The sequence below is a fragment of the Rhinopithecus roxellana genome, chromosome 14 (assembly GCF_007565055.1).
Source record: "Rhinopithecus roxellana isolate Shanxi Qingling chromosome 14, ASM756505v1, whole genome shotgun sequence".
Classification (NCBI taxonomy): Eukaryota; Metazoa; Chordata; class Mammalia; order Primates; family Cercopithecidae; genus Rhinopithecus; species Rhinopithecus roxellana.
Window position 1 is genome coordinate 42,281,410 of NC_044562.1, and position 25,006 is coordinate 42,306,415.

The 25,006-nt window shown below is 38.0% G+C and overlaps 1 long non-coding RNA gene across 1 annotated transcript in view; it reads right to left on the reverse strand.

The window, feature by feature from the left end:
* Positions 1 to 25,006, reverse strand: part of LOC115893181 — a 32,124-nt gene that overhangs the window by 3,328 nt on the left and 3,790 nt on the right. The window contains exons 3-4 of the long non-coding RNA XR_004053120.1: positions 5,240 to 5,360; positions 2,428 to 2,525 (exon numbers count right to left, since the gene is read on the reverse strand). This is a non-coding gene — a long non-coding RNA (uncharacterized LOC115893181). The remainder of the gene's footprint in view (positions 1 to 2,427; positions 2,526 to 5,239; positions 5,361 to 25,006) is intronic.

Genomic DNA, 25,006 nt, shown 5'->3' on the forward strand with positions numbered 1-25,006 from the left:
GAGAAAATAGAGAGGTTAAATAACGAGGTCACAAAATGGCAGAGCTAGAATTTGGACCCATGTCTGTCTATCCTAAAACCCAGTGTTTTAACTGTGAAACCAATACTACCTTGTTGCTTGTGGTTGTGGTGATCTGTTTATGTACAAAAATCACAGTGAGGAATATGTAGATAAGGCTCTCTCCTTATACAATAGTATGACCTTAGCTTCACTTGTTATATATAGAAAAAAAACCTAATAAATATTGTTTTTTTTTTTTTCATTCTAACCATACACTTGCAATATACTTTGGAATTTTAAATGATTTGTACCTCTATTAAGCAAAGCTAAGAAAGGCATTATTACTTCCACTTTAACTGGTGGGAATTCTGAAACTTATAAAAGTGACTTGCTCCAGCCCTAAAGTTTTGAAGTAGCGTCTTATCTGTAGTCCCCTGGGCTTTTTCCTACACTTCATTCTCCACCTTTGGAAACATTTTCCAGAATAGGTGATTAGTGGGTATAGAAATACAATAAATTTTCTATAAATATAAATAATTTGTATCAAGAGGCGAATACTTCAGATTCCATATAGGTGAACCAAAAACATTTCCTGAAACCCTGTCTCTACTAAAAATACAAAAATTAGCCCAGCGTGGTGGCATGTGCCTGTCATCCCAACTACTCAGGAGGCTGAGGCAGGAAAATCGCCTGAACCCAGGAGGCAGAGGTTGCAGTGAGTCGAGATTGCACCACTGCACTCCAGCCTGGGTGATAGAGCAAGACTCCGTCTCAAAAAAGAAAAAAAAATTCCATGAAGAAAATCTGTGAACATATGAGGCTCCCAAGACTGATAGATACCTTTGGGTTCCTGTTGCCCTAGATAGACTGCAAATTCTATAATGTTTGCAGGTTTCAAGCTGCTTGGATGGCCAAAAGTGCCTCTAAGCTGTTGGTGGGAGAATTGAAAGGTTCAAAGGGAAGCAATGGTATAGAAAGTGTGGTAACTGGGAGACTGCATTATGGTTTTGTTTTTAGTTTTTTGGTTTTTTTTGAGACAGAGTTTTGCTCTTATTGTCCAGGTTGGAGTGCAATGGTATAATCTCGGCTCACTGCAATCTCCGCCTCCTGGGTTCAAACGATTTTCCTGCCTCAGCATCCCGAGTAGCTGGGACTACAGACATGCAATACCATGCCCGGATAATTTTGTATTTTTAGTAGAGACAGGGTTTCACCATGTTGGTCAGGCTGGTGTCGAACTCTTGACCTCAGATGATCCACCAGCCTCGGCCTCCCAAAGTGCTGGGATTATAGCCATGAGCCACCACGCCCAGTCTGTGTTTGTTTTCTATGAGGGGATTAAAGCAAAAGGAAAAAAAAACAAACACAGCCAAATGTCTGCTACATGGCCATATACACAATGGCAAGCCCCTTAGCATAGAGCCATTTATCATTTATATGCAGCAGAATTTTAGCTTTGAATTGAATGCTCAAAATTAAAAAATAATAATAATAAACAAAAAAGGCCCCATTTTCCCTGTCTTTCTACAGGATCAGAAGAGGGGAAAGGTAAGTTTGCAAGGAAAAAAAAAGCTTTGATTTCCTGCACATATTTACGCAGGAAGAAAAATGTCTTCACTGCCATCTCCAGACAAGAGCACCCTGTGCCAGTCAAGAACTTGTGTCTCATCCTAGGCACTCAAGACATGCTTATTGGATGAGGAACCTGGGGCTCTTAAACTGATGGAGATGGCATCAGTCCTGCTCTGGAGGGATTTGCAATTGAAAACTTCTGACATTAACCCAGACAAAAATGGACAAGCTATCTAGATAATGCACTCAGAACTTCGAGCAATCAAATAAATATCCAGTTTGATTTTTTATAGTCACAAACTGCTTAATTTCCAAACATTCTGTGGGTAACCTTAGTTCACAGACTAGTACAATAAAGTCACAATACATTTTGAAAAATGCCCTTCAGCAACATAAATAAGAAGCCATTTTTGAAGGGAGATGAGTAGAATGTTTTAAAGATGCATTAGAAGGCATTTGTGAGTGAATCTTGCGTAAGAATTTCCTCTCAATTCTTTGAAAGGTAAGTAAAATCGGCAGCTAAACTAGTTTCCAATTGGACGTAGATTTAATTATTCTGGCTAGCTCAGAAGAGATCTAATGATTCTAATGGATTCTTAAACTTTCCTAAGTAGTTCTCCACACTTGGCTGTGTCCAGTCACAAGGGACTTAATGGCATACGTGTGGAAATGGAGCCACGGTGGGAGTGAAAACCCCACAGACAGTGTCTGACAATTTTGCTTCCTGGCATTCCAGGATCTGCCACACCAGCTGATGTTACACCCTGATGTGCCCTTGTGTCCCTTATGTTAACTTCCCATAATTTCTCATTCTTCTTCTATAGTATTTCCATGATACCTTTTGATGGAACCTACCACACAATCACTTAGGCTTATTGTCTATCGTCTGAAACTCTTCTTGTGAAAGTCTTCTGGGGCTGCTGGAGAGCCTACTTACATCACAGTGAAAAGGACTAAAACATAAAGAAGAGAGAAATGAGTTTGTAAATGCAGTCTGGAGAGGTCAGACTAAATATTTTGTTAAAGACGGTCTCAGGAGTAATATTTGTTCATAAGGCAGACATGAACATTTCCGCTAAGAATCAATAGTGAACCCATTTGCACTGCGCTTAGTGCTCAAAGTGTTTCTGTGCATTTATCCCACCTCGCACACTTTCTCTCTATAAATAAATATCAGTGGTGGTGGCTGTCTGTGTTTCAAAATGCTGCTGCCAGTCATGTTGTTATCCCTGCCTGAGAGTGGAGCTGAAAAGACCAATGTATCACTATCCATCTTTTATAGCCTGCATTCAAGCAAAGGTTTTCCTGGTATGGCAGTTCTAATTGCACTTTGCTTCTCTTCTTTTTACTCCACAGTCTGTCTGATGCTCTGAAGCCTCTGTTTGGAACAAGACACCCTATTTCTGCAGGCTAACCACCCGTCTCCCAGAAAATTCTGATGATTTTTTTCCCCAATATTCCAAAGCCCTGCAGACCAAATGATGGGATGCTTCCAGGTTCCTGTATATTATGTCTTCTGCCTGATCCCCTTACAGATGTCAGCCTCTCTCGGCACAAATCCTGGGACTGCTTCCTTTATTTCCCTTCCACACTTGTTCTGGCCAATGAAACAATGTTATAGCAAACAATTCTTCAAAAGAGAGGGAGTATGGCATAGTTGGAGGGGCATGGACAGACCTTGGTTTAATTCTCAACTAGGCTACGTACTTGGCAAATTAATCAACTTCTTTAAGCTTCAGTTATCTTATATATCAAAACAGTATAATAATGCCCCGTTTGAATGAATGTCATAAAGATTAAAATAATAATACTTGGAAAGGGCCTGGTTCATAATGGACAGGCTATAGAGGAACCACCATTACTTAATTCTGATAAAACTCGGCAAGTTCTAGAAGAAGATACCACATTAGTTAGGAAGCTGGTAAAATAAGCTATTTGTAGACTGCAGATGATTTGACAGGGGGCTTGAATCCATGCTTACTTTGTCCATCTAACATTTGAAGAATAGCCTGACCTTTTTAACTGACTTTTGGGATTCCCCAATGTCTCTCAGTACACCTTTGGACAGTATGCCGGCCAGTAGCAGAATTCAGCAGCAGATTTACAACAGTCTATTGCTGATGGAAATCTTTGACTGGAGCAAACTAGAATATGACCCTTTTCTCCTTTGAGTTTATCATCAATCAATGGTGCTCTGCCAGCTCTCCATAAAGAGGATCCTAATCTCCTTTTGCCCTTACACTTCAAGAAAAGATAGGCAGCAACCAGGAGTTCCTGCGAGGTAATTTTGCAAGGACTTCCTAGCGCGCGGAACAAGGATAAGCACCCAATAAGCACTCAAGAAGCGTTGGACATAAGGAAGAATGAATGAATGACTTTATGTCCCAGTGAAAGAATTTCCTGTGGACCTGAAAGTATTGGTGTGCCCACAAGTCCTTACATTCTCACATGTTTGAACATAACTCTGTAAAATAATACTGGAACTCCTCTAGCTCCATTTTATTGCAGTGATAGTAGGTCACCATCAATATCTAGATAAATGATTGCACCTGTGTAAATGTCAAGACAGTCAAATTTCAAACTGAATTGGGACCTTAGTGGTTTGCCCTTATCTATCTTTCCTGTGCACCTACAATATCAGCCATGTAACAGAGCTCACATCCACTCTCCCACATTTCACTGTATTTCCCATGTGCCTTTAAGGAATCATTCTTGATCTCAGCCATAAAATTGGAAAGCTGCATAACTGACAAGATGATCCCTAAAGGCAGCTGAAACACGGGGTAGATTGAAACCGACAGTTAATTTGTGGCAGTAAAAAATAATGATATCATCATAAAACAAGTTTAAGATCAGACTGGGCTCAAACACTGTGCACCCACAGGATATATAGATGGGTATTGTCAAGCTTAAATAACAAAGCAAAACAAAACTGAACCTCCCAGCTTCACCAAGCCCACTTCATTGGCTTTTTTATGGTACGCTATCACCATCTGCTGGCTGCAGCCCATAAAATGCCCAGCATTCTCTAAGTCCTGGAATATTCCATTCTGCAGAGCCTGATGTTAATTACTATGCACCAGGAAACATATTAACCTCACAATATCATTGAAACGGTACAAATAAGTCAGATCTTCTTAGAATACCAAACAAATAAAAGATCCCAAGAGACTAGAGATTGCCAAAGGCACCCACCCTGTTCTGCCACGCCTGAAAGCTGCACCTGCTGCTTGCGCACAGCCTAGCATATTCTCTTTTTATTCCTGAGCTCTTTCTTTACAGGCACTCACTTTCCGACTTCCTCCTCTCCAGCTGCCTTCTCTACCAGGCATCCTACACGACACTGCAGTGATAGGCAAAGCAGCAGCTCTCGGCTAAAAACAGCCTCCTCCTAGATATCTTAAAGAAAGAAAACCACTGACGCATCTTCTTCAAGGAAAGCAAAGCCCCAGCAGGACTGAGCAAAGAAAGAAAGGATATTGTTGCCTCTGTAAACTCTGAAAGCAATATTTTGCATGATTTTTCTCAAGGCTTGCCTTGCATTGTGTCTGGATTCCCTAACTCAGCAACAAGTGATGCTTTGGAGGGAGAAAAGATAGAGTATAAGCAAATAAAATATAGCCACCTGTACACCCCTACGTATTTTATATTATGTGTTCAATCTTACCATTTTAGACCCTCTCTTCCTAGCATTGCAGGCCTCTGACTTCTCAGCCATCCTGGGTATAAAAGAGGCTTTATAAAACGTTCCTTCTTCACCACGGCTTGCTTTTCTTTCTTCCAATTATCTGCAATGAAAATTTTTTATTGAATGAGTATGTAATCGTTGTGTAATAAAACAATTTTTTAAATCCTTCAAATTTTTATCTATTAAAATTTTCCTGTCACTAATATTTTCATGACAAGAATTAGATGATAATTGCTCTCAGATAAAATATTTAGTTCTTATTTAGCAATAATGTAAATTTATTGTAAGATGTTTTCCCTGGAAAGACACCTAGTGTAGTAGAAACAAGTGACATGCTCTAACTTGGGCACACATCTATAATTGAACAGGCTATCTCTGTTAGAAGAGCATAACAACTCTATACACGAAACACACTGAACAAGTGTTTCGTCCTGAACAGTATCATCCTTACACCTGTTCAAACAATTAGTTCACTCTCCTAAACACTCTGAAATGTGAACTTTAGTTCAAAGCTGTTCTGCATTTTCCTCCTGATGCTGCAATTTTAGAAGCAGACCACTTATAGGTTAGGACATTTCTACATTGCAAAGTAAACCCTATAGAGCAATAGAACCTTGAATAAAATTTCCATCTAAATTATTTTTGTTTGTAATAATAACCAGTGAATATATTTTTAAATGTTCCATGTCATCAAAATAACTAACAGCAAATTACTCTAAGGTAAAATAATAATGAATTTTTTCTTATCAAATAGCAAAGGATTTTTAATAAATAATACCAATGCAGTCAAGCAACTATGCACTACTATCAAAAATATAATTCAAAGTAACCCTTCTAGAGGGTAATTTGGCATTGTTTATTAAAAGTCTTTTTTAATGTATACATATTGTGGTTTGCACATTCTAGCATTAGACTTTTGTCCTAAAAGAATAATCATGGCTAATGAATACAACATACAACATCACAGCTTTTTTATATAATTTATATACAACATCACGGCATTATTTATAAGAGAAGATTTTAGCATTCGGATATGGTAGGCTGAAAAATGGCCTCCCCAAAGATGTCCATGTCCTTATCCCTGGAACCTGTGAATATGTTATTTTACTTGGTGAAAGTGCTTTGCAGATGTAATTAAGCTAAGGATCTAGAGATGGAAGGATTAGCCTGAACTATCTGGGTGGACCCAGTGAAATCACAAGAGTACTTATAAGGGGAAGGCAAATGAGTCCAAGTCATAGAAGATGATGGGACAATGGAAGCAGAGTTTGATGTGATGCTCTTTGAAGGTGGAAGAAGGGCCCATGTGCCAAGGAATGCAGGCAGGCTCTAGAAGTTGGAAAAGGAAACAGGCTTTTCCCACTAGAGACTCTAAAAGGAACATGGCCATACTGACACACTGATTTTAGGACTTCTGACCTCTAGAACTATAAGATAATAAATTTTGTATTGTTTTAAGCAACTAATTTTGTGCTAATTTGTTATAGCAGCAATAGAAACTAATACACAAGATACAAAAAAATAGAGACCTTGGTAAATTGAGGGCTCCAAAAGCCTTATTCTTAAGGGTCTGAGTTACAAAAGAAGGTTTTTTTGTAATTTTTGTTTTTTTTTTTTTATTCTTTTTTTTTTTTTTTTTTTTGTACTTTAAGCTCTGGGGTACATGTGCAGAACGTGCAGGTTTCTTACGTAGGTATACACATGCCATGGTGGTTTGCTGCACCCACCAACCCATCATCTATATTAGGTATTTCTCCTAATGCTATCCCTCCCCTAACCCCCCACTCCCCAACAGGCCCTGGTGTGTGATGCTTCCACCGCTGTGTTCATGTGTTCTCATTGTTCAACTCCCACTTATGAGTGAGAATGTGTGGTGTTTGGTTTTCCTTTCTTGTGTTAGTTTGCTGAGAATGATGGTTTCCAGCTTCATCCATGTCTCTGCAAAGGACATGAACTCATTCTTTTTTATGGCTGCATAGTATTCCATGGTGTATACGTGCCACATTTTCTTTATTCAGTCTCTCGTTGATGGGCATTTAGGTTGGTTCCAAGTCTTTGCTATTGTGAACAGTGCCACAATAAACATACATGTGCATGTGTCTTTATAGTAGGATGATTTATAATCCTTGGATATATACCCAGTAGTGGGATTGCTGGGTCAAATGATATTTCTAGTTCTAGATCCTTGAGGAATCACCACACTGTCTTCCACAATGGTTGAACTAATTTACACTCCCAACAACAGTGTAAAAGCATTCCTATTTCTCCACATCCTCTCCAGCATCTGTTGTTTCCTGACTTTTTAATGATCACCATTCTAATTGGCGTGAGGTGGTATCTGATTGTGGTTTTGATTTGCATTTCTCTAATGACCAGTGATGACAAGCTTTTTTTCATGTTTGTTGGCCACATAAATGTCTTCTTTTGAGAAGTATCTGTTCATATCCTTTGCCCACTTTTTGATGAGGTTGTTTGTGTTTTTCCTGTAAATTTGTTTGAGTTCTTTGTAGGTTCTGGATATTAGCCCTTTGTCAGATGGGTAGATTGCAAAAATTTTCTCCCATTCTGTAGGTTGCCTGTTCACTCTGATGATAGTTTCTTTTGCTGGGCAGAAGCTCTTTAGTTTAATCAGATCCCATTTGTCTATTTTGGCTTTTGTAGTTATTGCTTTTGGTCTTGTATTCATGTTTTTGCCAATGTCTATGTCCTGAATGGTATTGCCTAGGTTTCCTTTTTTAATCTAGTGTCTTTATGTTGATGATAATCTAAAGAATGTCAATGTAAAGATATTCTGGATGATTTGGTAGACCACCTCAGCTCTGCTATGATTTTGATGCCAAAGTTTGTGTTTGTACTTATAGTCACAATAGTACCAAGGAAAGGCAAACCTCCTAGAGAACAAGGAGGCCACAGCAGTTGTGGGAGAGCTGAATTATCACTTAGCAAACAATTGTTAATGTCGTATTTACACTGTGAGGAGCTATCTTTGAATCTAACAAGATTAAGTTTAGTAGTTAAGAATTTTTGTTTAAACTTTTGATGGTACTGTACTTGAGGTACACTGTTAAACTGATTGATGCATAAAAACAATGAATCATTGACTTAAAATAAGTTTATGGTAGAAGAAAAATATGATTATATTCAAGATGACTGACATGATAGTCCATCAGGCTCAAAATCAAATGAAGCACACCAAGAAAATATCAAATATTTATCATCCTACTATTAAATATCAGCTATCACTTTAAGTAACTGTTGGCGTTTCACTTATATTAATTTTATATCAAAATTTAAACATAAATTTGTATTGGTTTTGTAGTTGTTAGCATCATAAAAAATTTATTCTAATTTTATATTTCTACATAGAGAAGGAAAAACAATGAAAAGAACATAAATCAAGGCTGGAGGGAGCATGACAATTTATCTTTCCTTTGAAAAGGATCCATACATTTGCTCAAGTATGAAAAATGTAGAATTAATTAATTATGTTGCTCCTCCTGATGGAATACTATTCAATCATTGGGAATGATGTCATAAAAAAAAATTTAATGAAACGGTGAAATGATCAGAATATGTTGATAAAATTTAAAAGTAGTTACAAACTGTTACAGTAAGATTCCAATGTTGAAAAAGAACTAAATTTCTATACCTAGAAAAATGAACAGAAAGATACAGATGGTCCCCAATTTACAATCGTTTGACTTACGATTTTTCGACTTTATATTGGTACAAAATCAATATATATTCAGTAGAAACCATACTTTGACATTGGAATTTTGATCTTTTCTCAGGCTAATGGTATGCAATACAATACTCGTACATGAGATATTGAACACTTTATTATAAAATAGGCTTTGCATTAGATGATTTTGTCCAACTGTAGGCTAATGTATGTGTTCTGCACACATTTAAGGCCGCTTTGGATAAGCTATAATGTTCAGTAGGTTCGGTACATTAAATACATTTCCAATTTATGATATTCTCAACTTACAATGAGGTTATTTCTCAAAAACAAATCCTCTTCATCTTACAGAAATAACCCTATCATAAATTCAGGAGTATTGTATACAACTAAACAATAATATATTGCTGGTTTTGATTTTGTTTTCCTTATAATTTTTGCTATTTTCAAAATTTTATGAAACAAATGTTCCTTTTCTAATGAGAAAATTGATTTTTGAATAATAAATCTAGGGTCAAAACACTATTTTATCTTGGCTCTGACTTCAGAGTGTTTAAAAATTGGAAATACAGATTTGCTTCTCAATGTCTAGAAGACAACTTTGCCGATCAACATAACCTGTGCTCCCCTATAAGAAGAGCAGAGTGTCAATGAAAAAAACTCAACGAATCCAACATTTGCCCTCAGAACAACTGTGGGGGGGGGGGGGGGCGGGTGGTGTGTGTGTGTGTGTGTGTGTATTTACTTATTTATAAATGTATATACAATCATTCTCCAGGAAACCTGTTTTCTTAATGTTTAAATGATTTAATTAACACGAAGGCATTTTCCTAGTGAGATATCTGGGATACTCCTCTTCATTCACTGGGCCACCACACTTTTTCTTCTTCCTATCAGCTAATATTTCAAATCTATGACTTTTTGAGAAACTATGTATCCCTTCTCATATCATTAAGTTTGACTTCTGAAACTTTTACTGTAAGTTTAAATGATTATGATTATTTACATATTGATACATGCATCAAATGTATACTTTTCAAAAGCCTTGGGGCTGAAAATTTCGTTCATTAAGTTTATAGAAAATGTCAATAGAGCTAATTGGCAAACCTTGTCTTCACTGTCAAACCAATCAACCAAGTCAGACTTACTAACAGAAAATGTCTAGCTTCCCTGTTTATTTTTAGGAAACATCACTAAATTGCATCTTGTACTTCCTTACCTATGAATTCCAATTCATTTTTAGATAGACTGAGACAGAAAGACATGAGTTTCTTAATGGAATGATATGAAAATAAGATGTATCATGTTTCAGTAATTCTCACCAAAGCTTTCACTTTGTGGGAGTGACGCAATCTCAAATTGCAGCACTGTACACCATGGTAAGATTAGAGATGGGTGAGAGACGTAATTTTTTTAGAGAGACTAGAGGAGAGTGATTATAAAAGAGAAAGTGGGGTAGGAAAACTGGCCCACCACAGCCATCCTCTCCAGAAGATTAGTGTTAGGAAAACATACACATTGTCTTAGTCTGTGCTGCCACAACAAAATATTGTAGATTGGGTCATTTAACAAGAATAGACATGTATTTCTCACACTTCTGTAATCTGGGAGGTCCAAGATCAACGCTGCATCCTCCAGAGGGGCAGAATGCTGTGGGCTCATCCGGCAGAACAGCTGAAGAGCAAGCTGAGGACTGCCTGAAGCCTCTTTCATAAGGACCTTAATCCCATTAATGAAAGAAAAGCCCTCATGACCCCATCACCTTTTAGTGGTCCCAACCCTTCATACTGTCGCATTGGCAACACCTGAATTTTGGAGGGGACACATTCAAACAATAGCACACATACAAGATGAGAATTTGGCCATTGGTTCCCTTAAAGGTATCAGTGACCTTGTAGCTCCTAGAAAGTCTGTGTACCTCCAGGTTTATATAGACTCTTGTTTGAAAATTGCTGTTACAAATGCAAACAAGATAAGCAGAAATATTCTATCCAACCAAAACTAGATTTATTAAATCAGAATACAGGGCTTGATACCAGAGCTTAGAGTACAAAACACTCATGAAAACATATAGGATCCCCTCTTTTAATGAGTTTGAAGTTTTCTGTCAGATAAGACGCACCTTTTGCAGGTAGATTATGCAGATAAAATTCTCACAGTCATAAAGTCTCAAGATTTAACACAAGAAAAGACCTCTGAATTGTCCGAAATTTTCAATAATTAAAAAAAAAAAAATCCTTTCTCCAGGACTTGTGCAACTCAGCCTTTGGGATGCATGTGTAAATTATTTAGTTATGGTCTCCTTTTGTCTTCCCCATTCTGTCCCGCTTACATGAAGGGTTTCATTAGGTTTAGACAACAGGGTAATCATTATTGCAATTAAATTAAACTTAATCTACCAGAAAAACTTTTTAGTGCATACTCCAGGCAGGCACTGTGCTAGATAGTAAGAAATGTGTTATCAGATCACACCTTAATGCCCATGACGTAGAGAAAATGACTAGATGTAGATGAACTGCTAAATGACATGTTGGTGTTTCATAATAGTATCATACTCCATTTGGACTTGAAGTGTTACAACAAAATACTCCCATTCAGTAAATCTGTCTAATGTTAACCTAACTTTGAAAAAAAAGTTGTCTAATGCTCCCACATAGCCCCTTTCTTGACTAGAAGCAGAGAGCTTCTCTGTGCTTGCTAGAAATCTCCAGCCACTCAGCTAGCATCAGCAGGATTCCATCTGCTTGTATCTATGTTCCCTGAACATAATCTTATCTCTTTTGTTAAACTCTCTGCAGTCCAGCCATAATGGCCTTATTCCTCCCCAATTCCAGGAATTGTCATAAACTGGCCTTTTTCTGGAATATGCATGTCCCTCCCACTCCCCTACTAAACTCTCCCCATCCCTTTAGATGACAACACGGTACAAAAGACTCTGTTTGTGCTTTTGCAGAGCTTCGTACTTTGAATCGCAGTTTGTAATCACATCTTTGTTTCTTTGACTATTTGACTAATATCTATCTCTCTCACTAGCCTGGAAGACCCATGAGAGCAGGGTCTATGAATAATTCATCACCATCGCATCTTTACCATTCCTGGAACTCAGAAGAAGCTAAATAACTCTTTGTTAACAACATGAACCCTGCTTGAGAAACACCAAACCTAGATAACCAAAGTAATCATGCATCAGTTAATGACAGAGATACATTGTGAGAATGCCTTATTAGTAATTTCGTTGTTGTGAGAACATCACATAGTGTACTTACAGAAACTAGATGGGATAGCTACTATACACCTAGGCTCTATGGTGGCATAGCCTATTCCTCCTAGGCTACAAACCTATATAGCCTATAACTGTACTGAAAAATGTAGGTAATTATAACGCAATTATTTATGTATTTAGACATATCTAAACATAGAAAAGGTACAGTAAAAATACAGTGTAAAAGATAAAAAATGATATGCCCGTCTACAGCATTTAGCATGAATGAAGTATGCAGGACTGGAAGTTGCTCTGGGTGAGTCAATCAGTGACTAGTAAGTAAATGTGAAGGCCGAAGACACTGCTGTACTGTAGATTTTATAAACACTGTACACTTAGGACACATTAAATTTATTTTTAAAATTAAGCAATTGTGCTATGACATTACTATGACTACATCACTAGATGATAGGAATTTCTTAGCCCTATGATAATCTCATGGGACCACCATCATATATGTGGTCTACCATTGACAGAAACGTCATCATGCAGCATGCGGCTGTGTATTTAGAAGGGCCATTCTCTGAGTATAGTCTGCAACCCCACCTTTGCCTTGCAAGGTCCAGGGAAAATGTGAGGTATATAATGTTCCATAAGACCTTTTCAGAAACTTCCCTAGTTAACAGGGAGCCATTGAGGTAGAAACTAAAAAGTGTGCTCACCTCGTGGTCAACATTACAATTCACTCTACGGGGCCCACACCCTTCAATGAACATTTTTCTGGGTCTTCTCCACTGGGCCAGAGTTTCATCTGTCTCACTCACTCCCGAATCACCAGCACTTAACAGACTGCCTGCTACATATTAGGTGCTCAATAAATATTTACTGAATAAATCAATGAGTCAATCAACACCTGATCTAAGCCTTCCCCTTAGCACACAGTTCCCTGAAGCTGCCCAGTGGTAGAGTGTGTGGCATCTATGCATTTGAGTTTTTCCACATTAATCTCACTTTCCCTTTCTAACTCACTAATTATGCTTTTGCCTTGACTCATTAATTTCCACACATAAACTGTCATTTCCCTCTGAAAGGTTGGTACCAAAATAAGTTGACCAAAAGAACTTTCTTTTTCTCATTAACTCAAAAAAAAAAGAAGACAAAATTGTCCCACCCTTTTCTCAACCAAATGTGCCTTTGAAAGATTTGATATTTGAGCTCAGCATCCAACTCTCCAATTATCTAAATAATTCCACAAGTACAAAATACCATATTTACATATGCAAAGCAAGAACAAGAAATTAGAATACTTAATTTATTCACACAATTGAATGTTGAAGCAACTGCAAATTCAGATACTTTTTTTTTGTTGTTTGTTTGTTTTGCAAATTCACATCTCCAAAGTGGCCTTGTAATGTACTTCTTTATATAACATCATGGTCCTCAAAATCTCATCTTCAAACAATTGATATTTTAGGGACTTAAGTATTTAGGTAAATATTTGAAATATGTTTGCAAATTGAGGTTCCATAAGCAAGGTTGTTAACTTACAATCCTCACCTGTAAATGAGGTCATTGGTTTGCAAACATTTTGTTCTAATACCTAGGTGAGGAAGGAGGAGGGGGTACATTGATGACTTAATAGCTTTTTCTTCCCAGGTAGACTCATTTAGAATGAAAATGATTATTTAGAAATCCATTTTATTCTAAGCAAATGTCTTTACCCTGGGAAAATAAGACAGAGCTACTTCTGGCGATTGTTGCCATTGTATTCAATGTTTTTCCTTATTACTCCCAATAGTTTAAATAAATATCTGTAATAGTCCCCACCCTCCTTGTAATCCCATATAAAACTTATCCCATTCAAAAAAAATGTATTCTAATGAAGTTATAACTTTTCTTCAATCTTTCTAGGTCAACATTTAATGCTCTCCTTTTCTAATTTTATACCATTTCACAGCAAAGTTAAGGTTCAACTCCATCCTGGAATGACACATTTTCCATCCAGCTATCTTCCTGCTGTTTAACGATGAGCATCATTCCTGGGGGAATGTCTCACATGAGATCATCTCCCAGCCCATAAAACCCACTAATAAACAGTCCAACTTGTCCTGATCTACCTTCTCATGGCATATTACATTAAAGAACCTGTAAAATAAGTTAAAGAGATAATAAAGTGATAGTTGAGACTTTACATAAATGGAAAAATTAAAATATAGTAATTAACACTATGCTTGGACCGTTGAGTTCATTTCTATTCCCCTGTTTCACTTTTTTCCTGCATATCTAAAAATCGGGGCTTCTTCATTTCACTGTTTGGCTTAAAAGTTCAAAACCTCCCTTCTGCTAGTTATCTAGGGAATCCAGAAAAGAGCTAATTGACCAGTGCTTCACTTTTTTCCCCCCAAACTGATTGCATCATTTTATCTTTGTTCAAGAATTAGCCTCTGAAAGTACAAAGCTTAAGATGAGATAGGGTGTTATGTAGCACACCCAGACAAAGGCAATATTTAATATGAACATGGGAGAAGAATGAGGCAGAAGGCATTATTTACCTGGTTTGCACGCTCCAGATACAGGCATTTTGACTGCAGTTGTCAAGTGTGTCAACACTGTCAGATTCTAGCTATAAAAATACCTATAGAGGTTCATTATTATAACCCTTGGAAGACAATGAAATAATTTATTGGGAATCACTGAGCCTGCCCTATAGAGTAAGAATTACAGGTGGGTCACACTGCAGCTGATTATAATAACATATTTAAAATAATATAGTTGGTTCTAACATTTAGCTTAAATTATTCATTTTAAGAAACTAGCAAACGCTTGAACCATGGTACCAAATAAAACATCTCTTGTTTATCCTCAAGATACCTTCTTGCATTCTGAAGGTTGTACTCACTGGCCTCCGAGGCCCCATCCCAAGATGGTCACTGTCATGTATGAATCCTGATTGCATAAAACTGTCACTCTTAATGTATTTGAAGGAAATGTTTTTTTCTTCATTGTGCTCTGCTAAATTCTGGACCTTAGCCAGTTAACTTATTTCTAAGATTAATGACACCACTCTGCAGCTTGCTATACCTGAGTCTACAGGATGTTCACCCAGATCATTCCAGATCTCTGGAATTTGCCTCATCTTCTTTTTGGGTTGTAACACACTAGACAACTGAGGGAGGTAGAAAAGGCAGCAGGAAGGATTATTTACTCAGTTCTTTTGAATGAGTTTGGTAAAAGTTGAAAATACATCCTTCATGGATCAGAAATATGAATTCTATGACCTTTAATCTGCCTTTTCTTCACAATCCTTTTTATCTAAACATACTTCTACCTTTTGACACAGTAATTCCATCCTAGGAAAATAATGTAAAATATAGAAAAAGCTTTATGCCCAAAGATACTAATTGGAGTATCATTTTAATAATAGAAATAATAAAAGAATAATTAAGTAAACGAGAGGTATCATTACAAATTATGTTTGAAAAATGTTTTAAATAACATATAGGTGCATATAATTTTATAGATAAAAAATCTACATACGTGCACTGCATTAGTTTTCTACTGCTGCTGTAAAAAAACTACCACAAACTCAGAGGCTTAAACAATATGAATTATTATTTCACAGTCCTGGAGGTCAGAAGTCTGAAATGTATCTCAGTGAGCTAAAATCAAGATGTAGCAAAACTACATTCCTCTTGCATGCTCTAGGGGAAAATCCAAATTCCTTGCTTCTTCCAGCTTTTAGAAGCTGTCTACATTCCTTGGCTTGTGGTTCTCTTCTCTAGCAACAGATGGAGTCCTTCTTGTGCTGCCATCTGTCTGGTTCTCTCTTTTCTGCCTCTCTCTTTCACTTTTTTTTTTTTTTTAATTATACTTTAAGTTCTAGGATACACGTGCACAACGTGCAGATTTGATACATAGGTATACATGTGCCATGTTGGTTTGTTGCACCCATCAACTCATCATTTACATTAGGTATTTCTCCTAATGCTATCCCTCTCCCAGCCCCCACTCCCCAACAGGCCCTGATGTGTGATGTTCCCTGCCCTGTGTCCAAGTGATCTCATAGTTCAATTCCCACTTATGAGTGAGAACATGCGGTGTTTTGTTTTCCGTCCTTGTGATAGTTTGCTGAGAATAATGGTTTCCAGCTTCATCCATGTCCCTGCAAAGGACATGGACCCATCCTTTTTTATGGTTGCAGAGTATTCCATGGTGTGTATGTGCCACATTTTCTTATGACTACATTGGGCCCACCTGAATAATCCAGGAGGTTGCTCATTAGCAACCATTATTTCATCTGCAGCCTTAATTTACTTTGCCATGTAATTGCATATATTCACAAATTCCATGGATTACGGATTAGGATGTGGATATCTAAGCAGGGGGAGAGGGATTATTCAGCCTACATGTGCTGTGCAAGAGAAACCAACCAACCAACCAAACTGAGCTGAAACAAAAACAAGTAACAACAAAACTAAGCATAGAAAATCTAGATTAAAATATACCACATTGGTCGCATTGCTTACTATAACTGTGGATTATTGTTTTATTTCCTCTACTTTTCCATGGTTTCCAAATTTTATTATTTTCTAAGATTTATTATTTCTCAAATAGTATTATTAGTTTGATAATAAAAAAATCTTGACAAACATGTGTTTTTAAAACATTCTCTGGGCTGTAGTAGCCTATAATTTTATTATTTTATCTTTTCACATGAATTTTCTTGCTTTCAAATAGTAATCAACTAGTTAAAGGAAATAAAAGGATAGTAAGTACAATAGTTATTGATTAAGATTATCTCCCCCCCTCTGAAAAAATATAGTAACACCAACCTCATTGACTGAGAGAGCTCAGAATTGTGTATCTGCTTGTAGTTATATGTCTTATTTTCCCAATTAAAAATGAAATAATTTAAGAGCAAGTATGAGTCATTTTTTTAGTTGTCAAAGACAATGTTTATTTTTTATTTTTTATTATATTTTAAGTTCTAAGGTACATGTGCACAACGTGCAGGTTTGTTACATATGTATACATGTGCCATGTTGGTGTGCTGCACCCATTAACTGGTCATTTACATTAGGTATATCTCCTGATGCTATCCCTCCCCCCTCCCCGCACCCCACAACAGGCCTCGGTGTGTGATGTTCCCCTTCCTGTGTCCAAGTGTTCTCATTGTTCAATTCCCACCTATAAGCGAGAACATGCAGTGTTTGGTTTTCTGTTCTTGCAATAGTTTGCTGAGAATGACAGTTTCCAGCTGCATCCATGTTGCTACAAAGGACACGAACTCATCCTTTTTTATGGCTGCATAGTATTCCATGGTGTATATATGCCACGTTATTGGTGTATAAGAATGCCTGTGATTTTTGCACATTGATTTTGTATTCTGAGAATTTGCTGAAGTTGCTTATCAGTTTAAGGAGATTTTGGGCTGAGACAAAGGGGTTTTCTAAATAAACAATCATGTCATCTGAAAACAGGGACAATTTGGCTTCCTCTTTTCCTAATTGAACACCCTTTATTTCTTTCTCCTGCCTGATTGCACTGGCCGGAACTTCCAACACTATGTTGAATAGGAGTGGTGAGAGAGGGCATCCCTGTCTTGTGCCAGTTTTTAAGGGGAGTGCTTCCAGTTTTGGCCCATTCAGTTGTGGGTTTGTCATAAATAGCTCTTATTATTTTGAGATATATTCCACCAATACCAAATTTATTGAGAGTTTTTAGCATGAAGGGCTGTTGAATTTTGTCAAAGGCCTTTTCTGCATCTATTGAGATAATCATGTGATTTTTGTCTTTGGTTCTGTTTATATGCTGGATTACATTTACTGATTTGCATATGTTGAACCAGCCTTGCATCCCAGGGATGAAGCCCACTTGATCATGGTGGATAAGCTTTTTCATGTGCTGCTGAATCCGGTTTGCCAGTATTTTATTGAGGATTTTTGCATCGATGTTCATCAGGGATATTGGTCTCAAATTCTCTTTTTTTGTTGTATCGCTGCCAGGCTTTGGTATCAGGATGATGTTGGCCTCGTAAAATGAGTTAGGGAGGATTCCCTCTTTTTCTATTAATTGGAATAGTTTCAGAAGGAATGGTACCAACTCCTCCTTGTACCTCTGGTAGAATTCGGCTGTGAATCCATCTGGTCCTGGACTTTTTTTGGTTGGTAGGCTATTAATTATTGCCTCAATTTCAGAGCCTGTTTTTGGTCTATTCAGGGATTCAACTTCTTCCTGGTTTAGTCTTGGGAGAGTGTAAGTGTCCAGGAAATTATCCATTTCTTCTAGGTTTTCTAGTTTATTTGCGTAGAAGTGTTCATAATATTCTCTGATGGTAGTTTGTACTTCTGTGGGGTAGGTGGTGATATCCCCTTTATCATTTTTTATTGCATCTATTTGATTCTTCTCTCTTTCTTCTTTATTAGTCTTGCTAGCGGTCTATCAATTTTGTTGATCTTTTCAAAAAAACGGCTCCTGGATTCATTGCTTTTTTGAAGGGTTTTTTGTGTCTCTATCTCCTTCAGTTCTGCTCTGATCTTAGTTATTTCTTGCCTTCTGCTAGCTTTTCAATGTGTTTGCTCTTGCTTCTCCAGTTCTCTCAATTGTGATGTTAGGGTGTCAATTTTAGATCTTTCCTGCTTTCTCTTGTGGGCATTTAGTGCTATAGATTTCCCTCTACACACTGCTTTAAATGTGTCCCAGAGATTCTGGTATGTTGTATCTTTGTTCTCATTGGTTTCAAAGAACATCTTTATTTCTGCCTTCATTTCATTATGTACCCAGTAGTCATTCAGGAGCAGGTTGTTCAGTTTCCATATAGTTGAGCGGTTTTGAGTGAGTTTCTTAGTCCTGAGTTCTAGTTTGACTGCACTGTGGTCTGAGAGACAGTTTGTTATAATTTCTGTTCTGTTACATTTGCTGAGGAGTGCTTTACTTCCAACTATGTGGTTGATTTTAGAATAAGTGTGATATGGTGCTAACAAAGATGTATATTCTGTTGATTTGGGGTGGAGAGTTCTGTAGATGTCTATTAGGTCTGCTTTGGTGCAGAGCTGAGTTCAATTCCTGGTTATCCTTGTTAACTTTCTGTCTCGTTGATCTGTCTAATGTTGACAGTAAGGTGTTAAAGTCTCCCACTATTATTGTGTGGGAGTCTAAGTCTCTTTGTAAGTCTCTAAGGACTTGCTTTATGAATCTGGGTGTTCCTGTATTGGGTGCATATATATTTAGGATAGTTAACTCTTCTTATTGAATTGATCCCTTTACCATTATGTAATGGCTTACTTTGTCTCTTTTGATCTTTGTTGGTTTAAAGTCTGTTTTGTCAGAGACTAGGATTGCAACCCCTGCCTTTTTTTGTTTTCCATTTGCTTGGTAGATCTTCCTCCATCCCTTTATTTTGAGCCTATGTATGTCTCTGCATGTGAGATGGGTCTCCTGAATACAGCAGACTGATGGGTCTTGACTCCTTATCCAATTTGCCAGTCAGTGTCTTTTAATTGGAGCATTTAGCCCATTTACATTTAAGGTTAATATTGTTATGTGTGAATTTGATCCTGTCATTATGACGTCAGCTGGTTATTTTGCTTGTTAGTTGATGCAGTTTCTTCCTAGTACCAATGGTCTTTACAATTTGGCATGTTTTTGCAGTGGCTGATACCAGTTGTTCCTTTCCACATTTAGTGCTTCCTTCAGGAGGTTTTATAAGGCAGACCTGGTGGTGACAAAATCTCTCAGCATTTGCTTGTCTGTAAAGGATTTTATTTCTCCTTCACTTATAAAACTTAGTTTGGCTGGATATGAAATTCTGGGTTGAAAATTCTTTTCCTTAAGAATGTTGAATATTGGCCCTCACTCTCTTCTGGCTTGCAGAGTTTCTGCCGAGAGATCTGCTGTTAGTCTGATGGGCTTCCCTTTGTGGGTAACCCGACCTTTCTCTCTGGCTTCCCTTAACATTTTTTCCTTCATTTCAACTTTGGTGAATCTGACAATTATGTGTCTTGGAGCTGTTCTTCTCAAGGAGTATCTTTGTGGCATTCTCTGTATTTCCTGAATTTGAATTTTGGCCTGCCTTGCTAGGTTGGGGACTTTCTCCTGGATAATATCCTGCAGAGTGTTTTCCAACTTGGTTCCATTCTGCCTGTCACTTTCAGGTACACCAATCAGACATAGATTTGGTCTTTTCACATCGTCCCATATTTCTTGGAGACTCTGTTTGTTTCTTTTTACTCTTTTTTCTCTAAACCTCTCTTCTTGCTTCATTTCATTCATTTGATCTTCAATCACTGATACCCTTTCTTCCAGTTGATTGAATCAGTTACTGAAGCTTCTGCATTTGTCACGTAGTTCTCATGCCATGGTTTTCAGCTCTATCAAGTCATTTAAGGACTTCTCTACACTGGTTATTCTAGTTAGCCATTCGTCCAATCTTTTTTCAAGATGTTTAGCTTCTCTGCAATGGGTTCGAACGTCCTCCTTTAGCTCAGAGAAGTCTGATCATCTGAAGCCTTCTTCTCTCAACTCATCAAAGTCATTCTCCATCCAGCTTTGTTCCATTGCTGGTGAGGAGCTGCGTTCCTTTGGAGGGAGAGAGGCGCTCTGCTTTTTAGAATTTTCAGCTTTTCTGCTCTGTTTTTTCCGCATCTTTATGGTTTTATCTACCTTTGGTCTTTAATGATGGTGATGTACAGATGGGGTTTTGGTGTGGATGTCCTTTCTGTTTCTTAGTTTTCCTTCTAACAGTCAGGACCTCAGCTGCAGGTCTGTTGGAGTTTGCTGGAGGTCCACTCCAGACTCTGTTTGCCTGGGTATCAGCTGTGGGGGTTGTAGAAGAGTGAATATTGCTGAACAGCAAATGTTGCTGCCTGATCATTCTTCTGGAAACTTTGTCTCAGAGGGGTACCCGGCCTTGTGAGGTGTCAGTCTGCCCCTACTGGGGGATGCTTCCCAGTTAGGCAACTCAGGGGTCATGGACCCATTTGAGGAGGCAGTCTGTCCATTCTCAGATCTCAAACTCCATGTTGGGAGAACCACTACTCTCTTCAACACTGTCAGACAGGGACATTTAAATCTGCAGAGGTTTCTGCTGCCTTTTGTTTAGCTATGCCCTGACCCCAGAGATGGAGTCTACAGAGGCAGGTAGGCCTCCTTGAGCTGCAGTGGGCTCCACCCAGTTCGAGCTTCCCAGCCACTTTGTTTACCTACTCAAGCCTCAGCAATGGTGGTCGTCCCTCCTCCAACCTCACTGCCACCTTGCAGTTACATCTCAGACTGCTGTGCTAGCAATGAGGGAGGCCTTGAGGGAGCCAGGCATGGGATATAATCTCCTGGTGTGCCGTTTGCTAAGACCCTTGGAAAAGCGCAGTATTAGGGTGGGAGTGACCCAATTTTCCAGGTGTTGTGTGTCATGGTTTCCTTTGGCTAGGAAAAGGAATTCCCTTACCCCTCGCATTTCCTGGGTGAGGCAATGCCTTGCCCTTCTTTGGCTCTCACTCAGTGGGCTGCACCCACTGTCCTGCACCCACTGTCCAACACACCCCAGTGAGATGAACCCAGTACCTCAGTTGGAAATGCAGAAATCACCCATCTTCTGTGTCACTCACGCTAGAAGCTGTAGCCTCGAGCTGTTCCTATTCAGCCATCTTGGAACTGCCTGACAATGTTTAAAAGAGGGATAATCATGACTCTTATACAAATGCAAAATGAACACATGTCAAATATTTGATTTCAGTACAATAATGAGTGAGGGGACTAGTAAGATGTCATAACCCATTCAGACGATAATTTAAAGTACCAACCATATAATCAGTTAAGGAATTCTGAAATAAATTTACAAGTAAATGCCTAACAGGTCTATTCACGAGCTATAATCAATTTCTTCCCACCAGACACAATTAATTTACATTTCCATTATTATCTGTTTTTTTCTACAACTTAAAGCATCATAAAATAGCAGAAAGACAATGAAAATCAGAGATATCCCAGAAGGTCATGCTAGACACAAAAAATTCTTTTTCCCTCTCCCACCCAACCCTCCTCCACTTTTTTGAGCCCATTCAGTCTCTCAGAATTTTTCCTGACAATACAATACCTCATATAGTATCTTGAATGTAGTATGCACTCAGTATAAATTTGGGGTTTGAATGTTAGATTGAAAGATCAGTTCTGGCCTGATTACATTAAATGGGTTTGGAATGCTGGCTACCTTATTACTCTTTTTCTTCGTCTGAGGCCCCAGTTGTTTGCCCTTCTTCCCAGCTATGCTTACATTAGAAGAAGAGAAACATTTCGGGCCTCCGGATTTAGCTGGATCTATCAGGGTGATATTGCACGAGAGAGAGAAAGGACCTGATGCTGAACTATAATGCCAGTTTGAGATAATCACAAGAAGTAATCTCAGGACTCATGAGACCAGAAGTGATAGACTCCCCTACCTTGAGCAAGCACTTATTTGGCTCTGAAAAGAAAACACTCCAGAGATGGCCAGGTAGCTCTCACCATCCTGGCTTGAGTTCTCTAGATTTCAACAAGATTTCCCTCAGGTTTTCCAAAGTTAGAATAAACTGTATTTTTTTTTTTTCAAAAAAGTTTAAAGATTTGCTTGAAAAATTTTATTTTTAAAGAACCCATTCCCATAACCTCATAAGAGAATTGTAAAAGTAAATGGACTTTTCCTTCAAGAGCTAGAGAAATTAAATAGCTTAAGAACTCTAGGGCCATGATATGTTCCAGAAGGGTGAAGAGGCAGAAATTAAGTGCAGTTAGAATTCCAACTGAAGTCATCAAGATATGAACACTAAAGGAAATAAAAATCTTTCAAGAATTTCAGTTACTCACACCAACAACTTAAAAAAATACTATTGTATTTTTAAGGCAATGTATAGATAAGTATCAAGGCATCTTTATAACTGTTATCAGAGACAGTCATCTCTAGTGCCCTTGGCTGCAAAGAAAACCAGATCATACCAAACAAGGTAAGATGCCACACATACTGCCAATTAAAACCCTGAACAATTTAAAATGCAGAATGATCTATCTACATTAAATAAAAAACACTCCATAGACATTTATAAATTGCCCCTCAAGCAAAGCAATTTTGTGCTTTGAAAGAATACATATATAGAAAAAAAAAGCCTGGCATTGCACCAATGATCAGCCAACATCTTGGCACCCATTCAGATAGCATCTCCTACTAACAGTTGTAGTAATTTTTCTCATTATAGTGTTTGCACGCACATAAATCAGATTCAGGTGAATTTACAATGTGCCATGAACTGTCAAACTTATAGCAGCCAGCAGATTGTCTTAAGTGATACAGGATTCATGCCTTTGAGCAGCACATAACTCTCACAGCTATTGGACAATAGTCCAGATGTAGCTTCCTCAGTATTCTTCCATTTCCATAAGCTGATAAGTTTATGTGTGACATTTCAAACTTTTGATTTTTATCTGTTGCCTGATTTAAATTCTAAGTGAATCTTAAAACTGAGATCAGGAACATGAAGTCTTTTTAAATGAGATCTGAATTTGTCTAAGACCAAAGCGGCCTTGGTGCAGCAGCAGCATGGCTCCATGTTCCCTTAGAGTGTGGTCCATTTACCACTTCAAGCTGCAGTATCTGTGGGCATTTGAGCTTTTTCTCTTCCTGCTCAGCCTACAATTTCCAGGTGCACTTCAAACAGACTGAGAAAGATAGCCCCTTGACTGCGTGCATTTCAAGCTTATCCTTCACATAGAATCTCAGCAGCTGCCACATTAAACAGGAAACCCATGGGTCAAAATCTGAACTGAGAGGGAAAAGGTAACAAGCCGACCTGAGCCAGGGGTAATTTATGATTAAGTTAATGAAATTCTAATTAGGCTTATAAAGCCCTGAAGTATTTCTTGCAATGACTTGTCACGAAGCCTTTATTCAGGGAAAGCCAGAGTGCCTTTGATCTGGGTCATGCAGCATATTGTAGCATAGATTCGTGTTTATATTGCCTCTTTTATAGTTAAGCACACTCTTAGAGGCGTGAAGGTAATATGAAGCACTGGGGAGAAAAAGAAAAAGCAGCAATCTGTTCAGACCCAATGTGATACTTGCTCAGAGTACCTCTGGGTAATTGTTCAAGTTCTTGATTTACAAAACAGATTATTTTCAGACTAAATAATGGCTAATAAATGCACCAAAAACCATTTTTAGTCCGCAGTCCAGGTTCTTTTAAGATTGGACTTGTCCTTAGAATTAAGAATATTTCAGAATTAAAAATAGAACACTATTAAAAGTAAGGACCCCTACTTAATTAAGCACGCCTACTGACAGGCATTCAGCAGTGCCCTCTGCAGAGCAGAGGGAGAGAAGAAGTCCACTTGGCAAGTTGCCTGTGTGACAGGGAGCGAGGCTCCGTTAATTCAGAGGTGTATAGATCGGGCTCACACCTGCAATGGGAAGAATCGCCATGCCAATGGAGGTAGCCAGACCAATCTATCCTGAAGTGTGTTAGCTGGGAATTATACCTTAAGGGGAGGAATAGAAAGTACTGCACTTATTTTTAAAAAATAAGACAAGAGTCAAACATAAGTCTATGTTCGGGCTCATTTTTACACTTTTTGATTTAATTAGCTTATTAGAATAAAATCATATTCAGAAGGCAACCATTTAAAAAATCTTCAGGGGCCTGCTTTCAAGATCACATCACTTTAACTTGAACCTTTCTTGACTCGTTTTACTGACATCTCATTACCTTTATAATTATTCAAACTACTTATGCAGGACCTATGCATGCATGGTACAAAGCCAGCCTACAAAAATTGACACCTGAGATCTCAGGTTTCATGTCCTTTCCCACTCTGGCCCATATACTACTGCTTTCCTTTGACG